The 23221-nt window shown below is 39.6% G+C and overlaps 1 long non-coding RNA gene across 1 annotated transcript in view; it reads left to right on the top strand.

Moving 5' to 3' along the window:
* LOC141279691 (uncharacterized) overlaps positions 1 to 23221 on the top strand; it is a 109886-nt gene that overhangs the window by 14887 nt on the left and 71778 nt on the right. The gene's annotated exons all lie outside the window — the stretch shown is intronic.

The raw sequence follows: 23221 nt of genomic DNA, 5'->3' as shown, positions 1-23221 counted from the left end.
CAAAACAAAGCTAGCCATCATTTTAAGTTATTTTTCTTGTTGACAAAGCAGGCAAGTATCAAAATATCACTGAAGAAAGACTCTAGAAAGTTAAGCATATGGTTCTTCCCTTCCTTTTTTTTTTTTAAACTGCTGTGCTTGACGTGCATCAAGCAGTTCATTTTTATTGTACATTTGGTTCTTAGGTTGGATTTATAGTTTTCTAATTTTAAATATCTAGTAGAGATAGCATAAGCTTATTTGAGAGGCAAACCTAGGTAGATAAAAATTGTATCTATGCCTTATATATAATGCTGATGATGCTGAAGAAATACCTATTTTAATTTTACCAACCATTTTAAAACTAGCTTTATTTATCAAAGAGTATCCTAGTTCGTGTGAACTTCAAAACACATTTGGGGGCTTCCCTGGTGGCGCAGTGGTTGAGAGTCCACCTGCCGATGCAGGGGACATGCCGGCCGGGAAGATCCCACATGCTGTGGAGCGGCTGGGCCCGTGAGCCATGGCCAATGAGCCTGCGCTTCCGGAGCCTGTGCTCCGCAACGGGAGAGGCCACAACAGTGAGAGGCCCGCGTACCGCAAAAACAAACAAACACACACACATTTGGGTTAGATTCTATATTTCTGAGAGTTTTAGGAATCCTTAATTTACCTGAGTGCTCATTTATATCTAAGCCAACTTGAACTCCTTTAAGGGATTTAATAAATTAATTTGGTAATACCATTTAGAGGTAGAAAAATATCACAAATTATATCTATATATTATATCTATATAAAAATATATAGACAGTTGCAAACAGAGACCTTATAGTTTTTGTTTTAAAATTTTAGCCATGTGTCAGGTACATTAATATCTGAAATGTAGTGTAATTATTATTTAAAATTTTCCGTTTTTCTCTTAAGTGCAGGGCAGTTCTCTTTCCAATATCCTGGGCTTTTACAGTATCTGCAAGCATTTTGAGATGAATAGGTGAGGTTTGGGGATTGGTAAAGCTAGGTGGGCACTGAATTGCTCTTAGAGCCACATTTCTGGTTTGTAAAGAATTGACTTATAAGACAGTGACAGTTGTTTATAATTCTGCAAAGAACTGGGTCACAGCCTGAATGTTATCAAGGGGCTGACCTGCCCTTCCAACTACATTGTATTCAATTTGCTTCTTTATGTCAGGGAGAAGACTTCCAACTAAGATGAAAATCAAAAGATACCTATGTTCCAGATTTAAGCTTCTGTAATCTACCAGAGTAATTTTGAATTCTATGTCGTAGTTGAATTAGGTGATATCCTTTCATCCATAAAATGTAAACCACCCAGTGAAGTTGGTGTTATCACCCCAACTTCATACAAGAGGAAATTGAGGCCCAGGAAGGATAAATGAATTGCTAAAGTTATACATTTAAAATGTGACAAAGTTTACATGTTTAAAGTAGTATGTGTGACTGCAGAACTTAGGGTCTTTCCAATCTATTTGGTGGTACAAGTGTCCTCTACATACTCATTTCATAGGTCACCATTTCCCCAATCTCTCAGAATTAATAACCTGAAGTCATCTCTTTTCTCTCTCGCTCTCCATATCTAATCAGTCATCAAATCCTATTAATTTTTCCTTAATGCTTTTATTTTGCTTCCAGTTCTTTTTACTGCCAACATCAAATTCAGGCCCTGTACATTTTACCTGTTGCCTATTGAAATAGCCTCCTAAATTGTCTCTTAGTTTTTCTCTCTCTTCACTAATTCAGTTGCAGTTCTAAAGCAACTTTTCATCTTGTGGATCCCCCTGTTTCATCACTTCCTTGTTTTCTTGTTGCAAAGAAAGTGTTATGGACTGAATTATGTAACCCCTGCCCCTAATTCATATGTTGAAGCCCTACCCCCTGATGTGACGGTACTTAGAGATGGGACCTTTAAGACGGTCATTAAGACTAAATGATGTCATAAGGGTAGGGTCCTGATCTAATATGACTGCGGTCCTTACAAGAAGAGAAAGAGACACCAGGGATGCACACACAGAGGAAAGGCCATGTGAGGTCACAGTGAAAAGGCAGCCATCTGCAGGCCAAGGAGAGAGTCCTCAGGAGAAACCAAACCTACAAACACCTTGATCGTAGGCTTCCAGCCTCCAGAACTGTGAGAAATAAATTTCTGTTGTTTAAGTCACCCATTCTGCCGTGTTTTGTTATGGCAGCCCTAGCTAACAGGAAGGAAGTGTCAATTCTTCATCCAGACAATCTAGCCCATCAACAATTTGATTCTTACTTTCAACCTCATTCATAGAAGTGCTCCCTATTCCAAAGAAACCCCTCAACATTTTGTTCTTTCTTTTCTAGGCTTCTGTTCCTTTCTGGGAGGGGCTTCTTGCATATTTTCACTTACCTAGGTCCTACCTGGCCTTTAGGAATGAGGTCTCGTCTCACTTGTGTTTCCTTATCTAGATCGTAAACTCCTTGTGGGGACTATGCCTCCAAATTAGTATCACATGAGGGACCTAATGCACTGTCTGGCTCTGATGTCTAACAAGTGTCTGTTGATTGAGTCATTAATTTATCTGGATTGTCATGACTTCTCTGATACCTGCTCTTTTATTACAATCTTCTGGCTGTTTTTGCAGAACCAACAGTTTTAAAGTAGTATAGCCTGGATGATAACAACAGCAAGCATTGCCTGCTTAGAAGTACAGGCTGTCACCTAAAGAAAATGTGCTATGATCCTTAATATTCGCAAACAGCTATGGAATTGTGAGACAGATTTCCTCCCAATAATGAGCCCTTCTGTCATCATTTTCCATTTTCCAGCTAAAGCTGGGGTACTCACCCATAGCAAGAAACAACTAGAGTACACACACACACCTGCCCTTTGCAATGTGGCAGGGGGCAACGAGAAACAATCTCCCTGAGTGTCAAATAGAGAGGGGCACATGGTACCCACACCTCATTGTTAGCTCTGCAGACACTTAAACATTTAGTTGCTGGGGAAAAATGTTTTGGGAAAAGGGGGAATGATCCTTTTCCTATTTTTTCAATTGTAGGATTACAATGATAGGAAACTCCTTTCACTTACCTCTCCAGGTTCTTTCATTATCTGCTGTTAAAGTGTTTGGAAATGAAGCCTCACTTCCATCTTTCCTTTCCAGCTGAAACCTGAAGGCTTAAGAATACCTATGGGCTAGACTGAGGTAGGGGTAGTTGAGGAAGTTGTTTAGAAGCTTGTTAAGTCTTTTCTCAAAGGCGGTGAATTAAATACACTTTCCACTCGTCAGCTTTAACAAAGAAACCCAGCCATTAACATAGGAAAGCCTTTTGTTTGCATTTTTTAACAGCTGACATTTGTACCTTTTGGAGGAGTGGAGGGCATCTCATTGCTTCCTTGTTTAAATCAGCCTGGAAATAATGGGGATGATAGGGAAGCAGGGCTAATTTCCTTTGTCTCCTATTCAGCAGATAATGGTGGTCTGTGTGGGGTGTTAAAGGCCAGGCTGCAGCGCTGACCTGGAGATGACTTCATTCTTCAGAGGTTTATCAAAGGCCCCTGTCAGTCAAACTCATGCTGGGAGACTGGGGAATGGCCATCTGGTTCACTGTTCATCAGAGAGCAGCAAGCCGAGCGACGAGGTGAAAAATCTCTGTCAGTTCTGAGCCAGGTGGAAGGGCGAGGCGATGCCTGTGGAGGTGGGTTTAGCAGCTCTTGGGCACATACACAGAAGAGAAGTAAACGTGAGGGTATGTGTGTCTGTGTGTGTGAGAAAGAGACCAAGACAGAAACGGAGAAGGTAAGAGAGATGGAGAGAGTGGGAAGACGAGTGGATGGAGACTTTTATTTAAGCCAGTGTGATCGTCTTGAATCGATTTTAAGTGGAAAGACTGAAGGTTACTCATGCTGCTGACCCTGCAGAGAAGCCTCTGAATTGTTCCCCTGGCTGTGGGGAGGAAAGGGAGTAAGTGGCTCACAGCGGGGTCTGATTTAATTTAAAGCACGATGTTTCTGTTCTGAAGCCAGAATTCTTTCATCCTAGCCATGTTGATTACAAGCACTAACAAGGCATTACAAGAAGCACTACCAGGAAATCTTCCCCTCTCCCCTCACCCCAAGTCAACTACTGTGAACTAGGTTTTTGTGGGGCTACACAGCAGGGTCTGCCCTCAGGGCAGACGTTCAGAAAGGCTTCTGTTGTCAGGAAACTCATCCTCATGGCACCCAGGTTTGGGTCTGTGTTAATGTGAGAATTCCTACCAGTAGCTGAAATTTACACAGTCATGGGAAACACAACATTGTTACCCATGGACATTGCAAGTATTGAAGGATGCTTCAACATTCAAAGATCAGAACGACAGAGACCTGGTGCCTGTCTTCCTTTCTCCCTTCCTTCCTCCCTCCCTCCCTCCCTCTCTCCCTCCCTTCCTTCCTTCTTTCCTATTGTGGTAAACTGTATGTAACATAAAATGTTTACCATTTTAACCATTTCTAAGTGGCCTTAAATGCATTCACATCGCTGTGTAGCCATCACCATCGTCCATCTCCAGACCTCTTTTTGTCTTCCCAAACTGAAATTCTATCTCATTAAACAATAATTCCCCATTCCTCTTACTCCCAGACCCTGGCAACCACCCTTCTACTTTCTGTCTCCGTGAATTTGATTATTCTAAGTACCTCATATAAGTAGAACCGTATGGTATTTGTCCTTTTGTGACTGGCTTATTTCACTCAGCACATTTTCAAGGTTGATCCTTGTTGTGGCATGTGTCAGGATTTCTTTCCTTTTTAAGGCTGAACAATATTCCATTGTATGGATGTACCATATTTTGTTTATCCACTCATCCATCCATCCATGGACATTGGGTTATTTCCACCAAGGCTTTCTTTTAAATTATGCTGTTCTCACATCTGTCCTGTCCTAGCATCATGTTAAGCCAGTGCCCTTTTTTGTAGACATTATTTAGTTGCTATCAACACAAGTATCACCTCAATTTAGAGTCCACTGCCCTGTCACAAAAATGAGGCTATAATTGTTGTTGGTTTTCCGGCTATTTAAAGTGGAGAGGGGCTCTGATCCAAACAGAGCATGGGGGAAAACTAAGAGATGGGGTGAAGAGGGAATATTCCTGCTCTATTTAAAAAAAAAATTATTATAGAAACCTCTAAAATATATGGAAGTGGAAGAAAGACTAGTTCGATGAACTTCCCATAAATCGCCATAGTCAATCATTGACAAATGACAAATATTTTTTCATCTCTACTTCACACATTGCCTCTCCCATCCTGGGTTGTTTTTCAATTTCCCCCTAACTCTTTTTATTTTAAAAAGTTCAAACCTACAGAGAAATTTCCAAGAAAAGTGTTAAGAGCAACCATTTGTCATTACCTTCACACTTGTCTTGGAAATCACCAATTGTTAACATTTTGCCACCTTTTCTTTATATCTGTCTCTCTATCTATCTATCATATATCTGTACTTTTTTTCTTGAGTCATTTGAAATTAGTTGCCTACATGATGACACTTTATCTGTTACTACTTCAGCATCTATCTAAAAACAAGAACGTTCTCCTTCATAACCAAATGCAATGATCATACTCAGGAATAAAACATTTATACATGATTAGCTAATAAACAATCCGTATTCAGTTTTCCCCAATCATATCAACATATGCCGCCATCTATATCTATATCTATATATCTATTTATTTATTTTAGAAAATCTAGTAAGGGACTAAGCATGACATTTCCTTCTCATTTCTCTTTAGTCTCCTTTAGACTCCTGACCCTTTTTGTCTTTGATGCCACCCAGCTGTTTTGGGGTGAAGGTCTTGCAAATATGTAATTTAATCTCTGAGATGGTGAGAAAGAGGATGATGATTGTTTCTGAATCTAGTGTCATCATGGACTCATAAATGTTTACATTGTTGTTAGCAGAGATAGTTCGGGAGTCGATAATATCTAGAACCTTCTGTTTGGCATCCAAATATCTTCTGAGATATTTGCAAAGAGCAAGAATGATGAGCCATTAACTAATTCCGATAAATGAGTCACACATTAGAGAAACTTTTCACTTCTGCCTTTGGAACTGTTCCTGAAAGAAGGGCAGGTTTGCCTTTCATCCCGGCAGGGACTTACAGTTGGCTCTTTCTAATGTAAGTCTAAATTTATTTTTGAACGTTCACTAGTTAAATCTTGTAAAACTCCCAAAAGTCAGGACATTTCTCATTTGTATGTGAAGGAAGTGAACATGGGGGCATCTAGGGCATAAGACATCCAGACAGAGAAAACTGTCTCTGATTTGTTGACTGTTGCCTAGGACCACATAATCTACATGAGAGCACTTAACAAGTATTATCTCTCTATTAGTGTGCCCAAACTCAAACCAGTGAGAATGCAAGATGGTTCCTAGTTATTTGTTTTGAATGGTTAAGGCTAGTAAGGTATCTGGATGCAGCAGAATTCTGTTGTCATGTAAAGATGTATTGGTTTTGTATATAATATTATTTATAATTTTGAAGAGTCGGAAATATCATTCTACTTAAATGCTCACTTAGGTCTTTAAAAAGGCCAAATAGACATTTCTAAAAACCATCCAAAAAGAGGATAAAAACTTTAAGTTTGGCTTTTTTGAAGGGCAAGTATACACAGCAGCCAGAACACAGACCTGCCTATTATAAGGTAGTGGACAAGGTTATTCTGATCTTGGTACCCATGGTTTAAGTAACGATAGAAGAGTGTTGGCCTAGAATACTTGTTAGATGAAGTCTGACATTTTGAAGTTTATGTTTGTGTTGGGTACCAAGAGAAAAATGTTTTGTTCAAATTTTTTTCATTTAGCTGATGAGAGAGGTCTTGCTGAGGTCTGTCAACTGGACCATTTAACAAAAAAGCAAAAACTCCTTTTATTTTTAAATTCACCCACCATGTACCTAAAGTATTACCTTAAAGGACCCCTGCCTGTGGTGTCCAGCATTTTAGACAAGAGCCTGTGGACTCTTGCCACCATATGGCTTATAAACAAAAAATTGTGAGCCTTTGGGACATTGAGATCATGAAGTAACACCAAAACAGTGAGCCAGGGAAACCCATGTGGCTGGGAGACAAGCAAGGAGGATAGTTCCTGAACTATCAGGATGCCCTTGCTTAATGAAGGGTGGATTCAGAGGAAAACTGCTGGAGAAGTAAGATGTTAAGAGCGAAAGAGAATATGAACAGAGCTATTTACAAGGATTATGTACCTGCATGTCTTTCTGTGTTTTTGTTTTTGTTTTAAAAATTTATTTATTTTAACAAGGTTTGCTTAACTAAGCCATGGATTACCTGGAGTGGTTTTATTTTACATGTGTTTTGAACTTACATTGTCAATCTTTCTATGCCTCTTCTTGGAAATCTCATGGAAAAGAGGGATTACCTTAATTCCACTTGGTGTCTCCTGGGAAATCAAGATAGTTTTCATATAGTTCTCTTTAACTAACTACAACATTTTATAGGATTCTGGGATTAATTTCAAGACTCGTGACACAAACGTCTTCATGCTTATGTTGGTTTGGGGTAACAGATTTCCTTGTAGAAAGGAGGTTGGGAGGAGCTGGGTATTTGGCAAATATAGGGAATATGGAGATGGTCACTTGCCCCAAAGTGTTGGGACTTCACTCTCTATGTTTACCTTTATCTGTTTGGGATTATTTTGTTTCCTGGCAATGCTACAGCTGAGTGAATCTCAGAGGCACACACCTAGCCCTTCATTCCATATAAGCTTCTTGTCTTACCCTCTCCACCAACAGAAAACTCTAACTGAGAAATCTGTTTCTTTATTACTTATTTCTCTTCCACAGTAAAAATGTATCATTCTTTCTCATCCTGGTATTACACTGGGAAATAATAGCAGTAAATAATTATTGAATGAAGCATTTCCAATAAGGTACTGATGGACTAACAACGGATTGGCAGTTTCTATCTCCAGACTTTCAAAACTTTAGCAGGTCTATAGGAGATATAATGTTGTACTCTAAAGAAGTATGTGTGGTTTAGCAATGCAAATGTAGAGAAACAATTATGTAAGTTTGGATCTGTGTCCAAGGCCAAGTTCATCATATAGGGTGATATGTGTGTGTTCAAGCTGTGAAGATTGAAGCCGTCAAAGTGGGATGTGATGTTGGTCATTATCATACTCCTCCCAGGCATTAGGGACCTTCCTGCTTTATTCCTGAGTGCCTATCCTCACACTACATTGAATACCAGTGGTGGGGATTAGTAGGATAATCAGCATAATTGACCCATTCTGACCCTGGCCATCATGTCGCAAGGGGGATCTAGGGCTCAATACTCTTATTAAAACTGGTGTTTAGTTGTCATTCAGACAGATAGCGTGGGGCTAGGCAAGAGCTGAGCATCTAAACATGGCAGCACATGATTCCAATGGCAGGCAAATAGGAATATGAGCTTAAAAGCAAGCCTACAATTTCAAGGTATGGAGGAAAGGAAGATATCTTTGTACAAAGTCCAGCTCAAGTCTAGGATCTGGAGAAGCCAGTAATCAGGCAAAAGGAGAGCCACGGAAGGCCCATAGGAAAAATCTGAGATGGCAGATGCCTAAAAGAGGTTTAATAAACTCAGGAATTAGGAGACTGGATAAAAGGGTAAAATCACTGTGGGACCTAGAGAAAAGATAGAGACCCAGTTTTGAAGAGGTCTAAGCACCAAATCTAGGATGGTACCAGCAAGATAGATTTGACACTGGTTACCAACCTCCCTCCTTCCCTCCTTGAGATTGCTCCCAAAATTTGGAAATGTGTATGTGTTTTCAGTTAAACAATCTCAGTTTCTATATTAGAAACAAAGGACAATTGTTATGATAGGGATTCAGGCAACTTCTATAGAATCGAAAGGCATAGATATGGGGGTTAGTGTCCTATGCCCTGTGTCCAGCTTCTGAGATACAGTCTGGCTTTGTGGTATTCCTGAAGTCACACCTAATGGTAAGACATAGATTCTGTGCTATGGGCCTTCTCTCATAAGCAAGGTCGCGGATCTCAAGTCCCCTAAGCCCCTTTGCTGTCCTGCAGGTCTAAGTGACTTTTTGAAGCCTAGACAGATTGGCCTTATCAGATAGATCTGCCTCCTGTAATTCAAGGAGGAGGTTTGTCAGACTGAGCATTTCTGTGAGGTGGTCCTACCTGCCTCATGAGAGGTGAATCCTATGAGGCAGAAAGGATCTGGGAATTCAGCAGTTGCCTTGGTTTCCAAGAAATGTCTCCACCCTTCAGTTGGTTCTGAAAATAACAGTCTGTTTCACTTGAAAAGGGAATGCATGCTGAGTTCTCTTCTCAGCTTATAAATTATGCTGTATTAACACTGGCATCAGTTTCATTTTCACTGTGTAAACATGAGGCAGCCCAGAGTGGAAAGAGGGTGGGAAGGGCCGGCTGCCAGGCCCCAGCAGAGATGCGTGTGCAGCACTTTGAATGTTGGATGGTGTTCATGCTACGTTACAGTTGGCTTCCCCAACACCTGTCCCCAGCGCTCAGGCCTTTTTAAAAAAATTATGAACACTTTGCCACCTAGGTTGGTTGGTTTAGTGCTAGGTGAAGTACATGGTTAAGTAAATGCTATGATTCAAATAGCCCTGAGAAAGGGGGCTCAAAAATGTCCAGTGTCTGGTCACTGGGTCTGTGATTCTATTATAGATTCATCTGTAAGGGTTATGATGTAACATTTTAAAACCTCCCTCTTCCACCATAAATATACTAGGGATGGAATCACATATTTATTTCACTAACCGTTTTACTGAGCCAGATCTTCTGTTGTAGGCAAGGCACCTTGGTCCCAAATTAAAATTTCTATTGCCATTATTGGCCATGAAGAACTTAGCATGAACTATTTCATCAATGATTCCAGTCAACCAACTTGACAGGTGCAACACAGGGTGACTAAATGGATAGTGAAGATTAAGGTACAGGATTAGCAAGATACATATCTAAAGAGCACAGACCTAGGTAGGACCTGGCCAGGATCGTCGGTGGCCCAGGGACAAAGTGAGGGCGATGATGGACTGAAGGGAAGGAGTGGGGGTGTCACAGAGGGGAAAAGGAAATAGAAGATGTAAAAATGGAAAACAATAACGAAACCCTTTCTCGGCTACACAGTTTTGTTTTAGAGATCACTTGTACAGCCATACACTTTGGAGTAAGATGGTCCCTTTGAAACAAGAGAAGGACTTCTAAACATGAAAACTCAGTATATTAAAATCCATAAAAATTAGAATTCTTATTTAGAATTAGAAAAGTAAAAACATTTAGTCAAAATGTCTATCTGAAATGTGAAGTTTTGTAGAAGATTCTCTAAGGCAGTGTTTTTCAAGGTGGAACATATCAGTCGTGATGGTGTCTGCTGTAGGTAACTGAAGATGCAACTCAACAAACAGGCTTAAATGAGAGGGACATTATTACCTTATGTAAAAAGACACCCAGATGTCAGAGTGAGCTTTAGGGTTAGTTGAGTCAGTTGTTTAATAATTTCATAAAAAACCCAGTTCTTGCCTTCTGTCTACCCTAACAATGCCAGTGTTATTTAATCCCAGAAATGATCCCTCAGTAGTCATCAGATGGCTACTATGCACCAGGCTACAGTATTTTCCTTGTTCACAGCTGGTGGGAGAGAGAATTTCTCTCTTAACATGGAATTAGTTTCTTTCCCTTTCGTCTCAGTGAGCCACCCACGTTCACATACCTGCAGGGAATGGCATCCACTGATTGGCTTCTGCCTGAGCCCCTGAACCAGTTAGTAAAAGGGACTTTGAGATTATGTGATTGGCTGGAGGACTAATCGGGAACTAGCATCAGTTTCTCATAGTGCAGAATGAGAGACCAGTAGAAAATGGGATGAATGGTTTAGGAAGTCAAGCACGATATCCACACCCTAATTAACGACGCCACTATTGAGGTGGGAGTGGAAGGCACAGTCACTCCTCCCCCTTGCTCACCCCTGCCTCTCATTTATCTTTACCCTTCAAACACTACTTTGTACTTTCTAGGAGCTTCTAGGATTCTAGCTTGAAACCACTGTCAGAGCAAGGGCGACATCAACCCAAGAAATCAAGTAGGTGTGAAGTCTGAGTAATTACCTTCTCTAAAGGCTTAGAAATTCTGAGCTTACATCAAAGACTCTTTTGCCACATTCTTCTGTACCTTTAGTCTGTCATATAAACTCTTCCTTGTCTGTGCAAGGAGAAGTAACCCAGAATAATGGGTAGGAAGTTCCCGGCCCAGAAAAATAAAACAAAGCAAAACAACACAGAATTCCATAATTAAGAATTTCTTTAAAAAAGAAGGAATATAAGAATCCCGAATAGACTCTTATGTACGTCAACAAATATTCTATCCTTCATGTGCACTATTGGGAAGATTTTTTGTTTGATTTTTTTAATGTTTAAATTTGTCAAAGGAACGTAAAAAGAAAAACTAGTTGGATGTAAATTGTTTGAAAAAAATAGTTCTAGTTTGAAATCATGTTTTAGAACTGCAGGCATGGCTCTCAGCATCCCAAAGCACATGGCCTGGCGACTGCACTGAGCACCAACGAAGCCCACAGGAATCTGAAACAAGGCCACCCCGGGAAATCGGGAAGGCCAATGCTCTTCACACCAGAGCATTGGAAATGGCTAGTTTTAGCCATTAACTGGCAAAATGGGTCTCCTTTATGAAAATTTTCTTTTTTTTTTTCTTTTTCACTTCTTGAGAAATCTCTAAGGAACTGTTTTGGTTGACCACTACAGTGAACCAAATAACACTGTCTATTTTAACGTCATAATTTAATGCTGTTATTCTCCTGCCTATGTATCCTATTTGTAGAACTTAACACTAGTGTTTGCCCCAGATTGCATGTTCTTATAGGAACTTACTGCAGGTCATTTGCCTCTTTGCTCTCAAATGTATCCCATGCCTTTTCCCTGTATCACTGGGGCTGAATCCTTCATCAACATTTCCTGACTTCCTGGCCAACTTGCTTCCAGCTAAGTCCTAACAACAGGAGGCCCTAGTGGGAGATTGGAGGATCAGAGGGAAGGAGACATCAGATTATTTCCCTGTTTCTCTCTGCCAGGAAGGGTCTCTTTTGTGTCTTATCAGTGGCTTCAGTTCCCACTAGTCAGTTCCTCCCTTCATGTTCCCACCTCCTACCAGGCAGACATGCTGCAATTTCAGCTGCCACTGGCTGAACTGTTTGGGTGCAAAATCTGACATACTTGGTTGAATAATTAGTTTGATTTCTTTGAAATCATATTTTATAAGAGCACCCGTGGCTCTCAGCTGCAACATCCCAATGCACATGTGTGGGCAGCTGCAATCAGCACTAAGGTCCCAGTAACGTCATCCCCTCTCGTTGTCCCTCTAGCCCTATGGGTGGTAGCAGCTCACTATGGTTTCTACTCACCTTCCTCCTCTGGTTGTCCTTCAGCTCTTGTAAAAACATTGAAAACATTGTCTACTATTACATTCCCCCTTTTGAATTATCTGACATAGGTTTGTTTTCTGAGTTGGAACCTGATGAATACTATAGGGAAATACTAGTTGCTTTAATAGGATGTTCTTTTGATATACCCACCATGCTACCAACAGAACTACAAATGATAATAACATTCTTTGAAAGTGGAACCATCTTGTACTAAATTGACTTCTGTTTTTCTTTGTTTCTTTTATAGAAAATTTAAATATTTCTCCTGCAGACTATGTTTTGCATTGATGCTTGTCCACATGTTTGGGTAGTGAGGACTTGAAGTCCTAAGTGTATCAGATAAGCATGCAGACTATCAATATGGCAGAAAAAATAATGCATTGAGTACCTCGTGTGGCCTTAGTTTTTGCACCAATGTCTTTCAAATTTCATGTTAAATGTTTTAAGTGCTTTTCAATACCAAGAATGCTAGAAGAATCTTTTGAATTTAACTTAAAATTGAAAAAGCCAAATAAAGAAACTGTGTTCAAAATTGACAGATATCTCCCATACTTTCCATTTAAAATACTGGCACATATTAAAAGGCATACATAACTTGTAGTTTTTGACCAAAGATCAGTTGAATTAAAGGGCAGCAGGGAGTGAGTATTGGTTAAGTCTGAAGCTTTGGTTGAAAATCCCCAGAGGGGTCTCAAGTTAAATTACATGGAAGCAGAAGCAGACATCCCTGGCAGGACTTGAAACACTCTGGGGTCAGCTATCTTAAACACAAAGGTGGGATGGCTGAGTGCTTGTCTGTGTTAATTACTGCTTAAATCATTGGGTAGGATTAGCAGAATATGCATAACTCAGGTGGGTCTTCATTTGCACCTAATGACTTTGGTCTTTCCCATAGCAAATGCTGAAGTGTACTATGAGAAAGAAAACGTCCATAATTACTTTTTTTTTTTAAATAGCAGACAGAATGGCTATAATTTCTTTAGAGAAGGAATTCAAGTTTTCCATTTTGCTTTTAAGAAGGACTCAGGGAAAGGTTACATTAGACAATTTTGCATAGGGCTGCTGACAAAAACCAAAAAAGTTAGAGTTGGTGGGGTGTAGAGAGGATTCCCCACCCCTTGCAAAAAAAAAAAACACATAAAGCAAATTAAACAGAAATACAAGCAATCACTCTCTCCTACACCCCACACAAAATAACAAAGAAAAATCTGTATTTTGTTTTTCAAGGTATAGTAGAGAGATTTTTTTTCTTTTAATATGCTTTCAAATCCTCAGGGACTTTATAATTTATCAAGAAAACACATTCTTCCTAATGAAAGGTTACTGACCTTCATGAATGTGACAGTTCAATTACAGCCCATTCATATGCAGAGCAGCGCTGATAAAGGATTTGGGAAATGTGACTAGCATAGCAAAAAAAGAAAAATGTCTAGGAAATTATTATTTAAAAAAATTTTTTTAATTGTGAAACAAGAATAATAAATAAGATTTGCTCAGGTAGTAGACCCTTCTGGGCCCCAGCAGCCCATTAGATTTGCTTCAATGGGTATGCTGCCTCTTTCTTTTTTCTTCCTAATATATCTGCCTTTTTAATCCTCTGAGCCACTAAACCTAACAAATCAGCAAGCCCTTCTTGCAGGTTCTGAAATGCAGGGTTTCAATTTTTTTCCCTTTTCCCTTTGACTGGCAGGGCAAGGTGGAACGTGTCTTAATGTTATTTTAAGTGCTTGACTACTATTTAGATGCTGAAGGGATGGAGAGTTATAAGAGGGAGTGTTATATACTCTCAGCCACCCACATACATGCACTCCAGCCCAAGCTCACAGGAGGCAGGCAGCAGAATAGTTAAGCCAGATCCTGGCTAGACTCAGTGGAGCCAGCCTCAGCCAGACTTGGGTGACACCTGTGAGCTGCTGTGTGCTGAGCCCCTCCAGGTGTGGGAAAGAAAATCCAACTGCCACTTTGTAGCCCAGAATGCCCCTCTGCCAGAGACCTCTGGAATATCCCAGAACCAGTTTCTTTTTCAGCAACTGTTGGTAGGGATTCTCCTTTAACAATACCTTCTTCATTAAAAATAAGACAAAATGCATCAAAATATAAAATTCTCCTTGGGATATAACCAATATAAATATTTTAAACAACTCTGAAATATAATCGTTGTTTTCATTTTTAATATTTTACCTTGGAAATGAACATCAGCCACATACATGTGTGGTGTGAGTTGTCAAACGGTAAACTTTACTGAGAGTTTTGAGAGAACAGACATGTCCCCAACACCCATCATACTGCCTGGCACATAGTAATCATTCAATATTTGCTGAATGAATCCCCGTTCTTATAGCATTTCTTTCCACTCTGTTTTTGGATAAGTACTCTGGCCTAATTAGCAGTTATTCCTCTAAGATATTTACCCACCCTAATTTGCTCTTACAGGTTGCCTTCTTCCTCCACCATTTCTGGGCTATTTGACTTCAAATCACTTTCAGTCACATTGCATTTTTTAACATAAGTCTACTACAGAAGGCATTTTTAAGGGAAGGATTTGAAGAAGGAAAAATAAGGAGAAAGGGTATCAGTGTCACTTTTGTGCATTCCTAAACCTGACAAAGCATAAACCTTTTCCCTTAGGCATTAATATGTGAAGTCATACCTTACTGGCAGAAAACTTTCAAACAGACAATGAACAGCAGCAAAGGTGGTACTGTTGAGTGTAGCCTGTTTCTCCATTTCCGCTTTTCTTGAGCAATATTCTGAAAAGCTTTATCAGGTCTTCTTTGTAAATCAGTATGTTAGGAATTTGTGTGGAATGGAATTCAAATAAAATCACCTCAAAGTACTATTTCTTGAGTCTGAACATCCGTTTCAAAAAGACAACATTTGAATATAATATTCTGAGAAATTAAGATACTTTGAGAATATAATAATTTAAAGACTAGTAGGGTAGTCTAAGGTTTAGATTAGCTACAGTAAATATTTTAATGTGTGTCTCTTTTTGTTTTGTCCAGTTTTTATTTTGTCCCATGTATAATCTGACTTACTCTATTTTTAATATGAAGGGAGGAGATAAGTACGCTGCATCACACACAGACACACACACACTTTTATATACTAACAAATACCTTAGATGGCAAGGAAGTTAGTGATTTGACAGTAAGATCTTTTTGAATTTTGAAATAAATTTGTGCCACTTAAACATGATTATGTTTTTAATTAAAGTTCTATAAGCTTTATTTTCTCAAAGTTCACTTTTGTTTAGGTGTCTTATTTATTTTTTGCATAACCTGAAGGACATAGCAACATGTTGAAAGATGGTCAATAAAAATTTCCTTCAATTACTATTTTTCTGTGTGTCAGACCTAGACACATTCAGAACTCTGGTGTAGTTTTGGGAAGCTTATCAGTTCGGACTCAATGCTGTGAGAAAGTGAATTTGGAATTTTAAAAAGTACTCTAGATTAGAGTTGCCTGCTTTATACCTCTTGATACTGTTTCTGATGTTTCTTCTAAATATCCTTTTTTACTTTGTTAATTTTTGATACCACCCAGAACCACTATTTAACTACTAACAAACTTTCTTTGAGCAAATACTATGCATACAACACCATATTATTCATTTTATTTTTTATGGATAAAAAACAGAGAGTTGCAAAGATAGTAAGTGGTAGAGCAAGCCCTCAAACCTGTGTTTGCCCGACTCCAAAATCTTTTCACTTAACCAATTCACTACAGTGTCAGAAAATGCACTTAGCAACATTTAACAGGAAATCTAACCCGAAGTGGCTTAAATAATAAGAAAATTGTATTATCTCATACAACATGTGATCACAAGTAGGGTGGCTGTATCATCAGATATTCAGTAGCTCAGCAATATTACAGAGAACAGAAATTCTTTCCGTCTCTCTTACTTGTTATTCTCAGTGGATATGTGGAGTCTCCTCATGGTCTTGAGATGGCTGCTATAGCTTTAGGCATCCCATTCTTATATTTCAATGTCAAAATACGGTACGAAAAGCTCATATTTTTTCTGGACACTTTTTAAGAAGCATTTCTCTAAAACTCTCCCTCATATTTCATTAGCCAGAGCTGGGTCATATGGCCCTTTCTAAATAGATCATTGATAAAGGAAATTAAATTACCACAATTGATTTAGACAAATCAAAATTTATTGGAGCTAGAGCTGTCCTTTCCTCAAGGACACACTGCATGGAAAAAATGTGGGTATCAGAACAAAATTTTGTTTCTTTATCAAAAGTGGGGAGTGGGGCATAGTTCCAGCAGGCAACCAATAAAGTCCGTTAGAGCCATCTCGTGATGGCAAGGGACAAGGAGAAAGACAGGGAAACACTAAAAGGGGAAAGTTGGAGATCAGTGGGAAAAGAAAGAAAAAAATAGAAATCTTGTGTATAGCAGGTGTTCAATAATTGCTGATGACAGAAAATGAATGAAATACGATTTACAACAAAGTTAATCTGACACATATTTAATGATATGTGTTGTTCCATGACATTTCAGGCCAATAGTTTAGTAGTCCACATAAATAACTGTAATTAGTACTACTTTTTGACAGATCTTTATAGCTTATAATCTTTTCCGTTGTGAATTAACTAGTTTAAGAACAAGCATCAATGTTCAGAGGCTTTTTTTTCACCCTTCTTACAAACGGTTGACCCTTAATCATATATTTGCTGACAAGTACTGGAATGATTCCCCAAGAAGTGGAGTAGCCCATGGTTCCTCTGTTCTTCTCCACCTACCTGATGGAGTTCAGAAATGACCCCCTCTCTCACCCCCCTCATCTCCTCAGAGAAGTAGCCAGTGGCAACTAGAACATGTCAGAGTCTCAGGACCTATTGCTATCTGACTCAGATCTGGAGGCAAGGCTTTCAGAAAGCGCAGCAACAAATAACTGATTCCAGATCTTTCCAATTTTGGTAAGAAAGGAGAAACCAGAATCATAGTGAAAGTTCATAAGAGGTTTCCATCCTGTGTAACAGAAACTGCACTAGATAATAATCTGGAAATTTGGTTCTTCTTTGGCCAAATCCTTTAATGGTTAAAGCTTTGTTTCCTTAAATGCAAAAACAGTACCTGGGAATAACTGATCTCTAAGATTCTTTCTAGCTCTACCTTCAATAATTCTACCTTACAATTTTGCTTCAGGCCAGAATAGTTTAATTCAATTATGAGCAGACATATAGAATTGTATCTGAGGTGATTTCATATACTACTAGGAATCCTGATTTCAGTTAAGTAGAATCCTGGAGATGTAGGCTACTCTCTGTGTTTTGGTGTTGCCAATAAAGGGCTCTACTATAGTAATAGGCTCCATCAACTCATATAATCTAAACGTGCGCTAGTTTCTTGAGAAAAGGTAAAGCATTTTGTTATATATATTCTCTTTTTGGAACCCTGAGCCCAAGTTTGAAGTTTTTAAGCCAGTCCAAAGAAAACGGAGATCAAATATGACAATATTATTCTCTATTATTATTACTGTGGTTGTTATTCTCTATTGGTGGCATAAGAAACTCCTCTGCTGCAACATCATTAGAATGCCAAAATAAAGGGAAATTTCTGAGGAATGTCCACCCTTTCCTTGATCCTGAGGATGCATCTTCTAGACAATCCGCAACTTCAGAAGATGAGTTATTCTTGCTGACTAGCCTTGAATTCCTTGGTGGACCTTTCCCAGGCCATCTGAGATGGGACTACACTTGTCAGGGAAAGTGTGAAAGTTCTCCATCCCAAGTAGCTCTCTCCACATGCCCTTGCCCTTGTACTGTCATCCGTCACCCTTCTCTCCCACTCAGTGTGTCACTGGTCCTTTTTATTATTTCACTGTTGATCTCAAATCCTTGCCTACCCAGTGTGCTGACCAAAAACCATGCCCAGGGCACAGCGTGCCCCCTCCCCCTGCTGGGTGATTCCACTGCCAGTGCCATACATGTGCTACCAGGGGCAGGCTCTACTGCCATCCCCACCTCCACCTTCAGCAAGACCACTCTGACCTCTGGGCTCTTTCTCAGAGAAATCCTGAATAGTTTTACTGCCCTCGGAAGAAATGTGGTCCCTGGACACAACCTGGTTCTGCTAGCTCTTCCCACCTTCCCTCTTGTCCATCTTTTTCTTGGGGGAACTGAGGAAAGCGGGAGTCTTGGAGTTATGTTTTCTCTTTGGGGCTGTGCTCTCACATGGGCAGGAAGAGTCTAAGGTGAGAATTCTAGCTCTCCTGGAGGAAGGGTTCAGAAATGCTCATCTGTCTTCTTGAATCCCGAGAGCGCATTCGAGCTGTCTCTGAGCGGACTTGGAACAATTACTTTGCACACCAACACGTGTGTGCTTATGTTATTCGCCACCCCAAATGCTCAGCTTTCCAGAAGGAGAGGCTTCTCTTTCCAATCTATGCTCAGCCCTGACCTTCCAGACCTGTGCAGATTATGCATCCCATTCAGCCAGCATCTCTCCTTGTCCTAAGCAGTTCTCAAGTGCCAGATTTTACATTCATCTAGTTCACTGATGTAATTTAAGCAAAGGAACCATCATGCACATAAATTTATCTGGGAAGGTTGAGCCCACAAGCATAATTTCACCTTTCTTTATGCTTACCTACTCTTCAGAATATGTGTTATTACCAAAAAAAGTACATTTCAAGGGTAGAAAATCTGAAAAGATGAAATAATCATAGCATCTTGGTCCAAAAATGTGTACAAGAAGAAAAGAGGAAATGCTAGTAAATATTTGTTAATTTTCACACATTTACTGATTGTTGTTTGAAATGTTTTGCTTAATGTTACTTGATTTTAATAAAATATTCAGTCTAATTGGAGAAGATACGCATACTGGACGCAACCTCAGCATATGCTTTGCGAAATTAATTAGAAACTGGCTAGCGTGACTTGGTGAGACTAGGTTATATTCGCTGAACTTGAGATGAGAAATTTTCCTTTGTTTCTTTTAAGCAAGATGCAGGTGGTTCAATAAATGCCACTTAACTGGGGCAGACTTGATCGGGGAAGTTGCTGAATTGGGAAACCAATTAAGTCTAATGATAATTAGCATGCACTGCTGCTTAATTGGGATAGGTGGTCCATTGAGTTGGTATCACTGTAGGTAATTAAATGATGCTCTTGATGGATAAGAGATAGAGTCTTCTTGATGGTTTAAAGACTGAAGGCAATTTATTTTCTCTCTTGATCATGCTATTGGTGGTTGAGGAGAACTCAATTTCTAAATGATGCCTTCAAAAGTTCTACTTGTTTTAAAAGGCCCTCTGTGTGTGTGTGTGTGTGTGTGTGTGTATGTGTATTTCTGTCTCTAAATGGACTGACAAGAAATGAAGGATTATGTATTTTTTTTTTCAAATGCGAAGAATGAGACATGGAAAGTTTGAGTGACTTCCTCATAGTTGTAACCATATAGTGTTCGAACACAGATAAGAACAGGGAACTTTAGTATTCCTCTCGAGTGATTCAGCACGGAGTTTTCATCAGTTGGCCGCCAGGTTCAGAGGGGCTCGATGGGGCACTGGGAACAGCCTGCCTGGGAGTTTGCCGCTGCCCCGCAGAGATAAGACACTTTGCCTCTCTGGGCTTCAGGTGTTGCTTTTATTAAGTGAAGGTGTGGAACTAAATAGTCACTAAGACTCCTTCCGGCTGTAAAAACAAAAGTGCTTCAATTTAGTGGCTTTACTTAAAAATTGTTACTGGAGAAAAAAACTTCACTTTTGACATTCAAAATTAATAATAATCTTGGGCCCCATTTTAAAAAGTATTATTGCACAAGATGTAGCTGTGTGCTTTTTGTAAGGTTGGGAGAGAGGTGGGGGTGGGTACTCATGGAATGATTTTTGTCTGTGCTATGAACAAAGCATAAATCCACAGAGAGAAAGAACATGAAGGAGATACTCATGAATCTGGACAACCTAGAAAATATGTGGAGGGGGCTTCCCTGGTGGCGCAGTGGTTGAGAGTCCGCCTGCTGATGCAGTGGACACAGGTTCGTGCCCCGGTCCGGGAGGATCCCACATGCCGCGGAGCGGTTGGGCCCGTGAGCCATGGCCGCTGAGCCTGTGTGTCTAGAGCCTGTACTCGGCAAAAATGAAATAGAAACAGAAAGTGGAAGACGATGAGATGTATTAAGCTCTGTGAAAGGGAGAAAAACTTGGGTGAGGCAATGATGTAGAACACTGGTTCTAGGAGTCCTGCAGGACAAGACAGTTGAATAACCTTGGACAGAGCATTCGGGAAAGATGGGAATGGGGAAACCACGCTCCTTTGGGAAGCATGTCCCAATGGCCAAGTTAAGACACAAACAGCAGTTATTAGTGGCATCTACTTTACTTTTTTTTTTGCGGTACGCGGGCCTCTCACTGTTGCGGCCTCTCCCATTGCGGAGCACAGGCTCCGGACGCGCAGTCTCAGCGGCCATGGCTCACGGGCCCAGCCGCTCCGCGGCACGTGGGATCTTCCCGGACTGGGGCACGAACCTGTGTCCCCTGCATCGGCAGGCGGACTCTCAACCACTGTGCCACCAGGGAAGCCCGTACTTTACATTTTTTTGACTTAGATATGAGTTTAAGATATTGGATCAAAAACTAGTTTCATCTGTATTTTTCCTATAAAAGTCAGCATAATACCAAGCATTTGGACCAAGATACTCAATCATAATAGAAATGTTATGGTTAAACAATGTGTAACAGCCAGCCTCCCCTAGCTCTTTTTTTTCGTTTCTTAATTTGTCTCTCTAAGCTCATCATTTACACATCACCTCAAAGTAACATCACCATCAATTCTAGATCGCTGATGACTCATTATTATACTTGGAATACTACCCAAATTTGCAGAGTCCTACACTGTCTTTTGAGTTTGCAGACTGCTTTACATGTCTCATTGACCTGCTAACAGTAAATTCTGTCTAAATATTTATTTTGGGGTCGTGGTGTGGAGATAAATATAGAAATATATGTAAATACATGCACATATATACACACAGATAGAGACGGAAATATAATTATCTCATATTTTGGAAATAAAATAATATGTACTTGAAAATGTGTTTTTTTTTAACATCTTTATTGGGGTATAATTGCTTTACAATGGTGTGTCAGTTTCTGCTTTATAACAAAGTGAATCAGTTATACATACACATATGTTCCCATATCTCTTCCCTCTTGCGTCTCCTAGCTATCTACCTTACGTTTGGTAGTGTATATATGTCCATGCCTCTCTCTCGCTGTGTCACAGCTCACCCTTCCCCCTCCCCATATCCTCAAGTCCATGTGTTTATTTTTAAAAATGATTTTGCTTCACCTATTAGTCACATCCCAGTTAAAGCCAGTGAAAGGGCACATTTAGGTTACTTTACTCTTTATTCCTATTTGTGTTAAGTTATTACATGCAGGCTTGTAAAAAGTCTATAAAACATTGCCAACTACAGTTTGAGAGAATGCATGTGGTTGACTTAAGAATAAATCAGCAAACAAATAGACATAACATTGCCAGTGGACTCATTCAAGTTCAGTTGCCATTGCTTTTGTGGAGGAGTTATTGATGATCATGCATCCAATAGGAATCTGATGACAGTGGCCCCAAGCTGAATGGCATGAGTTCCAAGCTCCACTGTGAAATTTATCTACTTCTATTTCCTTTTTTTTTTTTTTTTTTTACTTTTGTAAATATAAAATCTACTTCTGGTGTTAACTTAGCATTATCCTATTACTTATTATTTTATTACTCAGGTGGCCCTTGAAGAAAGATATCTTTGGCACATAGACTTTCTGAACATTTCCTTCATTAAGAAAAAAACCTATCCATCTGGAATTAAGGGCCCTGGTACAAATAAATCAACAGTATCTCCTTTAAGTGTGTTCTTTGCTGTCACTTGGGAAGTGCAGTCAGGCTTACAGGGAGCAGAACTTTGGGGCAACTGCAGCAACCTCTCCAGCCAAGCTCCTTCACCAGGGGAACAAAACAGTTCACTGCAGCTTCAGCTTTGGTGACCTTTATACTCTGAATGCTTTACCGCTTGATTAAAAATGTGCTCATGCTTAAAGGCAGATTGCCAATGGGGTTTATACTAAGGTATAAACACGTGGAGAGATTTATTAGAGGTACTTTATGTAACCATTTTTCGGGAATATGATTTTGTTTGAGAAGTTACTAGAGGCTGGAATGACAACTGCTCTGTAACTCCCCAGTAAGTTTTCCAAATCAATTCATGTGGAAATCAAATTGCACCTGAGCAAATATTGAAGGGTGTAGCAAAAGGAAGGAATAGCTTTCATTTTGCAACCACAAATATTACAATAGCTTATGCACATATCTTAGGAAGACATTTTTTTCTTATGTGAAATCACTTTGCATGAAATTGCAGGATCAGTTTTGGTGGTGCGGATAACCTGAGTTGTTCTTTCACAACTATAGCCTCCAGGAGAATTCGGACTTAACTCCTTACAGAAAAATAAATGGGAAAAAGAGCTCATCTTATGTTTTGCCACCTAACAAACAACGTTAATGGTATCATTTTACAACAAGATAGTAAATGGAAAAACACAACCTAGAAATTGATAAAAGCACTCCAAATCTTGCTATAAAAAAGATTATAATCATAAAACAGGGCCAATATTTAAAAATTGATAATGATAATAATAGCTACTTGTAGAGTGTTTAATGTTCCAAGCACTGTTCAAAGAGCTATACATGGTTTCTATCACTTAATCATCACAGCATTTCTAAGAGTTAAGCACAGTTATCACTGCATTGCACCACTAAGGAAACTGAAGCACAGAGAGATTAAGCATCTTGTTC

This window comes from Tursiops truncatus, chromosome 10, assembly GCF_011762595.2.
Source record: "Tursiops truncatus isolate mTurTru1 chromosome 10, mTurTru1.mat.Y, whole genome shotgun sequence".
NCBI classification, from domain to species: domain Eukaryota; kingdom Metazoa; phylum Chordata; class Mammalia; order Artiodactyla; family Delphinidae; genus Tursiops; species Tursiops truncatus.
This window is presented reverse-complemented; position numbering and strand designations above follow the sequence as displayed.